The sequence below is a fragment of the Mercenaria mercenaria genome, chromosome 2 (assembly GCF_021730395.1).
Source record: "Mercenaria mercenaria strain notata chromosome 2, MADL_Memer_1, whole genome shotgun sequence".
Classification (NCBI taxonomy): Eukaryota; Metazoa; Mollusca; class Bivalvia; order Venerida; family Veneridae; genus Mercenaria; species Mercenaria mercenaria.
Window position 1 is genome coordinate 84,670,444 of NC_069362.1, and position 12,693 is coordinate 84,683,136.

At 34.8% G+C, this 12,693-nt stretch overlaps 2 non-coding genes across 2 annotated transcripts; both read right to left on the bottom strand.

Annotated features, from left to right (window-relative positions):
- Window positions 1-5,040: 5,040 nt before the first annotated feature.
- On the bottom strand, window positions 5,041-5,113 carry Trnar-acg (transfer RNA arginine (anticodon ACG)). Its single transcript has one exon. It is a non-coding gene; the product is annotated as a tRNA-Arg (tRNA).
- A 3,570-nt stretch (window positions 5,114-8,683) lies between these two features.
- On the bottom strand, window positions 8,684-8,756 carry Trnar-acg (transfer RNA arginine (anticodon ACG)). Its single transcript has one exon. It is a non-coding gene; the product is annotated as a tRNA-Arg (tRNA).
- Between the last annotated feature and the right edge of the window lie 3,937 nt (window positions 8,757-12,693).

Below are 12,693 nucleotides of genomic sequence, written 5' to 3' on the forward strand. Positions count from 1 at the left end.
CCAAGGAGATATATCAAATGAAGTGTTCCACTGGAGACTGAAATTAAGGAAGTCTAAATACCTTCTGAATGAAGATCCTAGGACCAAGTTTGTATAAACATTCAATGAAATTAATGAAAAAAGTTTAATGTAATAATGTGTCCAATGCTTGCAACTGGAAAAAAAGTAATTTAATATAAACACATACGTATTGTTACAAAGCGTAAACAATAATAAAACATACACTAATAAAATATATACATAAGATAACTGAAGATGTTTTCATTTCAGCGCTCAAACATCTTGAGATGGAACGATTTTAGACAGGGAATTTATGACATATGAGAAACAGTGCAATGAAATTTCAAATTTTATATCGATTCAATTGGCAAGTTTTTTCTCGTCGAGTGATTAAACCATGGAATGAATTACCACATGTTGTAGATGTCAAAACTGTAAATGACTTTAAAATAAGGTTAGATAAGCACTGGCAGGGAGAAACTCCATGCAAAATAAGACACTAAACCATTGACGATATGAGCGGACCTCTCACCTTTCTAAAATAAACTGTGATAAAACCAAATTTAGCCTCGCAGCAGCAATACCAGAACAAAAAGGGGCTTAAATTAAAAAGGGCTTTAGCCCTTCCACCAGAGCCTAGAATCATCCTACAGGTATCATCCTACAGATTTTATGACATTATTTTTATATTTAATTTTCGGTCATTGATAAGTCATGTACTTAAATAAATTTTACTTCCTTTTACACTTTGTTTTTCAGTCTAGAAATTAGTCATGTATATACCGGTAAAGTATGTAAGTTTATAAATGAAGCCTTTGCAATTAGACAAGGTATAATAAATAATCACAATTAGGCATGTATTTACTGCCAATTTTCCCTAACCATCATTTCATGTGCATGTTTATGTAAACTAATATAGATGTTTTTGTATGAAGTTTCACTTTCCATGTCCTTGTACATACTTGTCATGTTTGTATGTTACGTTTGGCATATTATTGTTTCATGAAAATAAATATTAGTTTATTGAAGTGAACAGTCGTTCTTGTTGTTGTTACACCACACGTGGCTATTATTGTCCTCCAATTTAATTAAACGACTGCACACATACTCCTAGTCAGCCAGGTAGTAGGCATAGAAGAGCAAGAAAAAAGCAAATGAAGAGAGAAATGATACGGTTACATCATAGTCATTGTGATATATGTACCCAGCCGTACCAGACTGTTAGGAAAAGGCCTCATGGTTCTCATTCAGGCATCCTATCATCTAAGTTTGTTGTATAGCGCATACCCCTGATAAAGGAAAAAACATTCAAGAAAGGTTCATTTGCCTTGTTGGCACTTCACTTCAATTCAAAATGACGAAAATGAAGAAAGCTGTAACAGACTATTGCATTTTTAACTTAGATATGTTACAGGAACATGGAACATTTGCAGTCAGTTACTGTGCATACATTTCAGTGTTGTGCTGCATGTAATTTAGTGAGTAAAGGTGATATCTTTCAAGCCATTACGGTTCAGTGCACGGCTGTATAAAGGAATTTCCATTACCAAGAAGCAAAAAAAAAAAAAAAAACTAGAAAAAGGGTTGTATTATATAAATGTTCGTGCTGTATGGGGAACCATGGCAAGTGGAAGTCTTCTGATCTAAATGAGCAGCTAAGTACAATGAATATTCCATCAATACGTGATGGAACATTTTCAGGTTTTGAACCTAATATAGGCTGTTGGTGAGGCGAGGCCTTGAGAGAAGAGATGGCAAAACAGGCGCAGAAGAAAAGACACTTGCTACGGAAAGGGGAGAGTTTAGTAATGGTGTTTCTGTCGTCACCGTTATTCACATGGTCCGAACGTTCTCACAAGCACACATAGAATGCAATAGGTGGTGTATGTGTTATTTTCCGTTCTGTCACGAAATAGTTCTTCACCACAAAGATGTACGCAATAAAGAGTGCCATGTATGTACCCGAGCAAAAAATATGGGGACTAATACATGCTTTAACAACTGGTCGGATAGTTCACAGTCAATGGAATCTGACCGGATTTTTGGAGACCGAGTCTGTTCATGATGTACGTAAATAAAAATCATTGCAAATGGTGACAATTCTTTACACGCTAAACTACAGGAAAATGTACCGGTTTTGTTAAACTGGAATGTGCTTATCACACCTGTAAATGCTTAAGATCAATTTTAGAAAACAATAGTTCTGGAAATACCACAATATACGGGGGAAAAAAATTACAAAGTTTAATAGAGTACTATTAACAACAGCAGTACGATATACCATAAAATGAGAACTTATGAAAATAACCAAAAACAGCTGTGGACACTATTAAATCTATTTATCTTACTTTAGGATTTCATGAATACTGAAGTAAACTTTGTAAAAAGAGCAAACAAATTGCAAATGTGGTCGATGATCAGGATGATGAAGAGGATACTGATAATGACTTTCTTTCCGATCAGATCTTTGAAAATCAATATAAATTTTGGAAGTGGCCATTGGAAAAAGAAATGGAAACATCAATACGTCCTGCCAAAATATTTTTTGCAAAGAAGAATTGAAAGAACTGATAAAAGACACTGAAATGATATTGAACAGAAAAGTAGAAAACAGTGAAAGACATTTAGGGAATTTCACAACAAATTTGTATGAAAGTTGGATGTCCATACGTTCAAATTTGTAAATGGAAAATTTGTAAATAGATATGGAAGTGCTTCTTTAAATAAAAGGTGTTATGGGGGTGGATTAAGGAAAACTATTGGAATAGCTTGGTTCCCATTAACATTTCTAAAGGTGACGCAAATATGAAAATGGCATAGCTTTTGCTAGGCGTAAGAAGGCAATCACAGAAAAGACAAGGCTCCGTAAAACAGAACAATAAGCCAGACAGTCAAACTATACGCAGAAAAATATGGAATTGCAAGATTTAAAAGTTAGCCAAAATAAACCTTTAAAAATGGACTATGGCAGTAATCTAGATGATACCCCGGATATTTCACAAGCTAAACATATTAAAGGAGTTCTGCAAGTAATTTATGGACAAACGTGTTAAAAATCATAAGAAGAGATATTGAATAATGCGAAAAAAAGCAGTGAACCAAAAAAAAAAAAAAAAAAAATTTGGATTGGAGAAAAGAAAGACATATCACACTGACCAGGTATAACTTTGGACAAGTGATAAATAGGAAACACAATTAACAGTAACTTTAAGGGAAACATTAATACAATTCGAGGACTAACACAAGGAGAAACACAATTATATAATATAAAAACCAGAAAAAATATCTGAATCACATCCTTTTTAGCTGGATCAAGAGATAGTATAGTTCACTCAAGCAAAGATAGGAAGGGCTTACTTGAAATTAAAACATTTCTACCAAACAATACTTTATCAATTGTTAATGCTGCTAGAAAGTTACATTCTTTCTACAACTAAAAAGCCATTTCATATCAGGCATTGATTTGATCGATAAATTGCACATAAAACATATTTAAACATCAAATTTTTATTATATGCATTGTAGTTTAATATTCACCAAGTATCTGGAGCTAGTAGTAAAGTTCCTCGGACAACAGACAAGTTAGAGAGCAACTTCCGCAACTTCAGTAAGAAGACATGTTGTATATTTCAGGGAATCGGTGGCGCAGTGGTTAGCAGGTTGGACTACAACGCCAGCGGTCCGGGTTCAGTGCTGGGTGATATGCTTAAATTGGTACTGTTTCCAGCAATATCGGCCTAGACTGGATGCTGGGGAGGTAAATATGACACCTGTCGTGGGCTCGGCTGGAAATAAATTGTTCCATCCATTCCAGGTGGGGACTTTCGTCGACTACCCACGTTAAACAAGAAACTTTTTTTATATTTACACTTTGTACTAAGTCAGACAATTTGCGTAATGTCGAGAAGAAACAACTAGCTGAAACAACAACAAAAGGTATTAACACTTTTTGTCATTTGTTCGTATATTCTACCTTAGTCGTTTTGTCTTTTCGCGTGAACAATAGTCACATCGCTGTATAATGACAACAGGTCTCTTAAGGTCAGTATCTAAAATAAAATATTACATGTTTTTCATTGTATTATTGAAATATGTGTAAGGCAGCTGCTTTAAAGCTGTGTATTGAGATTAATGGCAAACCTGAATGATATTTAAATGCATAAATTTTAATATGAAATATGTGTGTTCGAAAATAATAGCAGAACGCGGTATGGGTGGCACGGAACCGCTGAAATGTCATCATGTGTACTAGTTGGTCGCTGCACGGAAAATCTTGTATGTAAGTAATTGTTCAATCGTGCATCGAATAGCATTCACTGATTTTTCATTTGTAGTAATATTAGAAAGAAAACGTAAGAATTCCTTACCTGTGTCTCTGTTTTTACAGTAAAACGTTAGAACAGAAGCATTTTCCATTCATAAACGAAAGGTTATGATTCTGGAGATACCGGCGTGAATTCATGTATTAAAATCTTTTGTCAAGACAGTAAAAGGTGTTACGTTAAACTTAAATAGATTAAACATTTGTTTTTGTATATATGTTATTATTGCCGTAATTTGAATTCATTTCTCATTTTAAGCTTATGGCATCCACAGAACGTCATCTTTTGTACAATTTCCCATGATTGATTTTGAAGGTTAGTGAATGTTTCTAAATATCTAATATAATCATAAAATGAAATCACACGTGTGTCTTTTAGTTGGGATTTGAATAACGGATCGAGAAAATGCAGGTTCGAGTCCTGCCGAGATTTCAATCTATACCATTTTCATATCAAATGAAGTTTGTGCCGCTCTCTTGGTTTATTACAAAGTTTTTACAACTCCAGCTAACTTATATTAAGTTTCAGGTTCTTTTTCCATGCAAAATACACCACACTTGCATAACTTATTTTTCGGTGATTTACACAGTGAGGAAAATCGAAAAACAATGCAACACCGATGATTACAGATTTACATGTTAAATTGTCATCACGAAAAGACTAATTATAGAATTGAAAAATTGCCAATTATTGTATTTTTCTTTGTGCAAGAAAAGTCCGATCCCGGCAGGACTCGAACCTGCAATCTCCTGATCCGTAGTCAGGCGCCTTATCCATTGGGCCACGGGACCTTGGTCTTGTATGAGATCCGTGTTCTAACATGTTAAGAAGATTCAGCGAGTTGATATAGCAGGGTAGTGTATTGTTTGCTGAACTGATAAGAAATAATTTTCTTAAATCACGATTTTGATTTTAGTTGCATGATACAGACCTTAGACCGGTCACTATAAAATTTCATTGCAACGTCCATTAGGTTTTCATTGCCAGTGTATATGATTAGAAAACAGGATGATTATAAAGAAAACGCTTGTTATATTGATATGTTATATCACCAAATTTTGGCTGCATTTCATTTCTCTCTCATTGCTTTAATTCTCTGTAATAACTGCACATGTATATGTGAAAATTGTCTTGAGTGTTTGTGAGCTGTTATGGGGGACATTGATGTACTAAATAAATAGTTTTGCGAAATATTTGCATTATTTTTTCCCCTATTTTCAATTTACAAAGTTGTTTGTTTCATTTCTTTTTTTGTTTATATGAGAATTACGTTGAATTTCTCAATCGATTTCCCTTCACATGCACAATGACTGACCAGTTCCTAGCTGTAGCTTTTCGTGTTACACACCAATACCATAGACGTGAACTACTTGACATTGGTACGCATGCCCGGATAATATCTGGGTCAAATATTACCCGTCTAACTACAATAAAACAGTTAGGAATTTTTAATCCCCGCCACGAGTGGTGGGGGTTATAGGAATGGTCCGCCCGTCCGTAACATTTTGTGTCCGCTCTGTATCTCCTATACCCCTCGAAGATTTTTATGAAATTAGGTTCAAATGATCACCTTATCAAGACAATTTGCAGCACCAATGAATCAGCCATCGGCTCAAGGTCAAGGTCACAACTCAAGGTCAAAGTTTTGAACCTTCCATTTCGTGTTTGTTCTGTATCTCCTAAACTCCTTGAAGGATTTTCATGAAACTTGGGTCAAATGATATGTGCAAAACTCAAAAGATACCCATATCAGCTCTAGGTCAAGGTCACAACTCGAGGTCAAAAGTTTGAGCCTTCAATTTTGTTTCCACTCTATATCTCCTAAAACCCTTGAAGGATTTTCATGAAACTTGGGTCAATGATCCAGTCAGCCATGTCGGCTCAAGGTCAAGGTCACACCTCGGGGTCAAATGTTTGAGCCTTCAATTTTGTATCCGCTCTGTATCTCCTAAAACCCTAGAAGGAATTTGAAGAAATTTGGGTAAAATAACCACCATATCAAGGCAATGTGCAGAACTTACGAGTCAGCCATGCCAGTTTCAGGTCCAGGTCACAACTCAGGGTAAAATGTTTGAGCCTTCCATTTTGTGTCCGCTCTGTATCTCCTAAACCCCTTGAAGGATTTTTATGAAATTTAGGTCAATTGAACACCTCATCAAGACAATGAGCAGAACTCGTAATTCAGCCATGTTGGTTATAGGTCAAGGTCACAACTCAAGGTCAAAGATTTAAGCCTTCCATTTTATGTCTGCTCAGTATCTCCTAATCCCCTTGAAAGATTTTAATTCAATATGACTTGGCTGTAGTATTTCCCTTATCAAGACAATGTGCGGAATTCAAAATTCACCCCTGCCAGGTTAGGGTCAAGGTCACAACTTGAATGTTTAATGCCTCCACCCAATACCATCAACCCTTTCACTATCCATAACAGTGGCGGGGGATATAGCTGTCTTTCAGACTGCCTTGTGAAGTATACAGGCACAAGATAGAGAAAATATAGAGTTATGTCAATATTGGATGTCAATGAAGGGGTCCATTTCAATGATTTAGAGATACTGCCTAAAGCCATCCTAATCATAGTTCGAACTTGAAATGAAAATTTTATAAATAGTTCAAATTGTATGAATGGCCAGGATCTTGAAATTTGGCAACATAAGACCTAAAATGTTACCCAAAATAAAAAGGAATCCATTAAAATAGGAAGACATGCGAAGAAAATTCGTTTATGTAGTTTCAATCCAAGATCTGTCAAAAAAAAAAATAAGACTATTTCTTTGTGTGATTATATAGTTTCAAATGATTTTGAATTTGCAGCCTTCACTGCGATTTGGCTCGGAACTACCCCTGATAAAACGTGCATTGACGAATTAGGTACTAAATAAAAAGCCCCTATTTCTGTCAATTGCCATTAAATCCGTTTTATGATCAATACTAGAAAATCTAGCATTTGGTCTTCAAACTTCATACAATGATTCATGGTTGTCAGAAGATACATCCTTTTTTCAAGGCTGAAGGTCAAGGTTGAGGCACCTATTTATCTCCAACAGGCAAGCATTGGGGCCATGTGTGACTTAGAAACAGCTGTTGTTCATTTTAGTTTGATAATAAGAAAACTAAAAGCTTATTTCAATCTCTCTCATGTCATTTTTTAGAGTTTACGACAACAGCATTTATTGAAGGACATGCGGTGGAATTGCTAAGACTTATCACACTTGACAACAGAAGCTTAGGCTATATGGTTGAACCTGCCTTAGCTTTCACCTGTATTTAGCAGTCATTTTCGTTAAGCAGCCTGGCAGCTTACTTCCGAATTGATACTTTATTATCCCCCCCCCCACGTCTTGAGCATCCACCTGTCATAAGCAATCAGAGTGTGGTACTCCTTTGGCTGGCTGCTTAATACAGGTTTGACTGTGAACATGATTATAAAGCTCTAAACATAGACACTGTTTACTGTGTTTATAATACAGTTAATTTGACATAAAAGTGGCTACTCACTGAAATTTGATTTCAGAAATTGATTTCTGTAGGTAATGGATGTCATATTTTCAGTAGGTAGAGATGTAAATCCAAATGCTGTGTATGATGTTTTGTATAAAGGGGAGGACATTTCCTAAAAGGTTGATATACTTCACAATGATTTATGAAATGTACAGATATCTAAGGAAATCAAATTTTGCTAAAACTCCATTGTCATATTTGACTTTGATGGACATCTTTCTTTTATATGAATACAATTATATCTGAATTACAGTGCCTCACTACCACTGGCACAGTAAAATGTGCTTTCATCAACTTTGATAAATTAAACATGTTCATTTTTTGTATATACGTTATTATTACGGTATCACCATTTTTGCATTCATTTCCTATTTTAAGATTATTGCATCCACAGAACTTTAACTTTTCTACAATTTCCCATGATTGATTTTGAAGGTTAGTGAATGTTCTGGCTGGCTGGAGTTGGCTTAACATCTAGTATAACCATACTATGAAATCACATAGTAACAGACTTTTACACTTGTCTTTTAGTTGGGATTGGAATAAGGGATGAAGAAAATGCAGGTTCGAGTCCTGTCGGGATTTATGTCTATATCATTTTCATATCAAATGAAGTTTGTGTCGGTCTCTTAGTTTATTACAAATTTCTTACAACACCAGCTAACCTATATTAAGTTTCAGTTTCTTTTTCCATGCGAAATATACCAGATGCGTATCTTATTTTTTGGTGATTTACGCAGGAATAAAACTCGAAAAATAAAACAATGCAACACCGATAAATACAAAGATTTACCTGTTAAATTGCCATCATAGAAATGAAAAATTGTCAATTATTGTAATTTTCCTTGTGAAAAAAGGTACGATCCCGGCAGGATTCGAACCTGCAATCTCCTGATCCGTAGTCAGGCGCCTTATCCATTGGGCCACGGGACCTTGTTGTCGTACGAGATCCGGTGTAATATCTTAAGAAGATTTGAACAGCGAGTTAAAATGACGGTGTAGTGTACTTTTTTGTTGTACTGATACGTCAATGTGTTTTGTTTTAATCACGAGTTTGATTTTAGTTGCATACCGGTCACTATAAAAATTTCACTGAAACGTCCGTTTAGTTTTTCATTGCCATTGTGGCGGTGAAAATTGTCACGAGTGTTTGTGAGCTGATAGGGGGGAGGTGGATGTAAATAGTTTTGCGAAATATTTGCATTTTTCCCTATTTTTAATTTACAAAATTGCTTGTTTTTCTTTTCTCTTTTTTTTATGAGAATATCATTGAATTTCTCAATCGATGTACCTTCACATACACAATAATTGACCAGTTCCCGCTTGTAGCTTTTCGTGTCAAACACCAATAAACTTGATATTGAGAAGCATGCCCGGAGAATATCTGGGCCAAATTTTACTCTTCTAACTATATTGAAACAATAAGGAATTGAGGCACAAGACAGGGTAAGTATAGAGTTAAGTCAATATGGGATGTCATTGAAGGGGTCTATTTGAATTATTTACAGTTACTGCCTGAAGCCATCCCAATTATGCCAAGATCTTGAAATTCGACAACATTACACCTAAAATGTTGCCAAAATAAATAGCATTCCATTAAAATAAGAAGAGATGAGAAGTAAATTCGTTTATATTCGTTTATTCAGATCATCCAAGTAAATAATACAGATTTTCATGTTCAGATCTCCTAGACACTCTTCCATCAGACGTTGGTATGAAATCATAAAGCAGTGCACGTAAAGACTGTTGTTGTTGTTGTTGTATTTAATATATACAGTAAGAAGATCAACAGCTAGTCAGCGGCCCGTTTGTTATGCTCAACATAACCGAGACTGAAATATCTGTGAAGTACATAACACTGGTGTTACACAAAATAGAAACAAATTTCATTACGAAAGAGTCTCTTTGGGTTTATATATTGCAATAGCTGGTTCAAAGCTTGCCAATGCAATTTCAATTTAAGCGATTTTATTATTATTATTATTATTATTGAAATCGGCTAATTATTGAGAAATAAACTGCAAAGTCAAGTAGATCTCGTTTTATTTCGCCTCCTCTGATTGGTCAAAGGTTTATTAGTTTAAATCTGTTGGCCTTAAGTACTGGATTTTGTTAAGTTTATTTCTGTATATACATTTTTAATCTAGTTTTTTTTCTAGATATTTTCTTTGGTCAGATAACACCATAGCAATAAAAGTAAGCTAAAAAATAAAACTGCCGCATCTTTATATGCCTCACAATACCATATTTCATCAACTACACGGAACTACATTATGGACTACTTCACATGTAATACTGAGAAGGCATTTCCCAGTTGGTGTAACAAGTACTTTAGAAGTTTTGATTTTTTGACGTGATCTAACCAAAGAAAAAACTGTGACTAGATTAAAACTGGAATTACAGAAATGTACATATCATATCCATTACTTTAAGGCCAACAGATTTGAACTAGTCATTTGCTTTGAGTGCCTGTGATGTTTACTGGAAGTTAATTCCTTGTTATTTTTTTTACATTTTGCATTTTCAGACAGAATTATTGAAATTTCGACTGGATGATACAGATGAAAACGTACGTACTTTCCACAAAACTAATACACCCTTGTTATCCGGATAATACGAAATGATGTGATAATTCCAAAATGCTACAAAATGACAGATGAACACTTTTGAAAATTTCAGGTTTTTCGGTCAGTTGCTGTGGCTTGATAAGATATTTTAACTACTAGATGTTGCAAAAAGAACGAATGGTGATTTGTTTCCATGAAACTCAAACTATTTTACTTTATTTTTGTGAATACAATACACAGTATGTTAAATAGTTTACAAAATACATGTAAGTTTAGTTTGAAAATTTATAAAAAATATTTAGAATTGTTTCTTATACTTGTAATTCACTGTATATACAGCTCTACTATTTCACTATCTGACAAAGTTTAGAGTAAGTTGTTTACGTTTGCCGTTTTTATGCCAAAACCATTTATATTGATCCTTGTGTGAAAAATGGATAATAGCCGAAAATAACCATGGATAATGCCCTACATGTGTTGTCTTTGAAACTGGATAATAGCCGTCATTGACTTCTTTCATTTACATACCATTACACATTGACCAGTTTTGTGTGTGTGTGGACATGTTTTGGTGAATGAGTTTGTAACAACATAATGATATGAACTTGTTAACGATTTTTAGCTCGACTATTCAAAGAATAGTAGAGCTATTGGACTCACCCATGCGTCGGCGTCCCGATTTGGTTAGGTTTTGTATGTAAGCTGGTATCTCAGAAACCACATGTGGGAATGGATTGAAACTTCACACACTAATTCACTGTGATAAACTGACCTACATTGCACAGGTTCATAACTCTTTTTACTTTTTTACAAAATCATGTCTTTTTTCGACTTAGAAATTCTTGGTTACGGTTTTGTATGTAAGCTGGTATCTCAGTTCTCACTAATGGGAATGGATTGAAACTACATACACTTGTTCACCGTCATGATTTGACATGTACTTTGCAGGTCCCATAACTCTATTTTGCATTTTTTTCAAAATTATGCCCCTTTTTCAACTTAGCTGTTTTTGGTTTTAAGTTTTTGTATGTAAGCTGGTATTTCAGTATCCACTAATGGGAAAGGGTTGAAACTTCACACACTCAGTCATGAGCTGATAAGCACTGTGAAGGTTCCATAACCCTTTTTCCAATTTTAACAAAATTATGCCCCTTTTTCAACTTTTGTATTCATTCAGTTGACCAGGCTGTTGAATAGTCGAGCGTTGCTGTCCTCCGACAGCTCTTGTTATACTGGTAACAGGCACATCAACCTAATAAGTAGAGCATATGAAACCCGTCGCAGATTAAGAGTTTTTGCCTCATATGTTATCGGAAAGAAATTTTAACACTCTCTCTCCATGAATGTAATTCTTACAATTAAAGAGATAGTCCGAATGATGACTTTGGATAAAGACCCGATAAAGAATGTCGAAAAGATATGTCCGCTTGTTTCAGTGCTAGTGGGGGTACCCGGCAGTTAACCTATACATTTATTTGGCTTCTTTAGAAATGGCTTTTGGAGTTTGGCTGGAAGTTATCTTCAACATACCAAGATCTACGAGACGTATTATTTTGTCTTCAAAAATGTCCAGGATTTTCAACACTACAAAACATACCACAGATTTTGAACAGCAGTCAAAATACCATGGTTATTACAGGCCAACGAACAAAGCAAAACATATCGATCTCAATTACAATTTACAACACCAACTTAATGTATTGAACTTACAGAAGAAGAGGGAAGGGGATGTTGAACAAATATTAAGTAAATGAACGTAGATCTTATCCTATACACTAGGACCAACTCTTTATATTTCAGTATAAAAATGCATGTGTCTTGTATTGCAGATGAAATTTTGGTAGACTTTTTGTGGAAAAGTTAGCAAGTGTACTAAATTATTAAGTACAATATCAAACTATTATCAGTTAAGGGATTAAGGGAATGTACTTCTATGATATCACAGCAGTATTCAACATATTCCAGCAAAACTGACCTGTTAAAGTGCCATTATTTTCACACTTTTAAAATGCTAACAGACCACTAGCATACTTAATTTCTAAATATGGATGTACCCCCTCCCCCTGTGGAATCTCAGCACATTTAGATTCAGGTGTTCAATTTACCTGTTCTGGCTTGTTTAATTTTTTACCAAAATCTAGCAGAAAAGATACAGGCGTGTAAGCTTTAGAACCTTCTAACAGCGGGCTTGAGTTTTAAAACAGAATTTTACAAAGATATACATTGATATTTATGTAGATATTTTCCCTTTTGATAAAATGTTTCAGGAACATCTGGTATAAAACATTACCTTGGGCATGCTA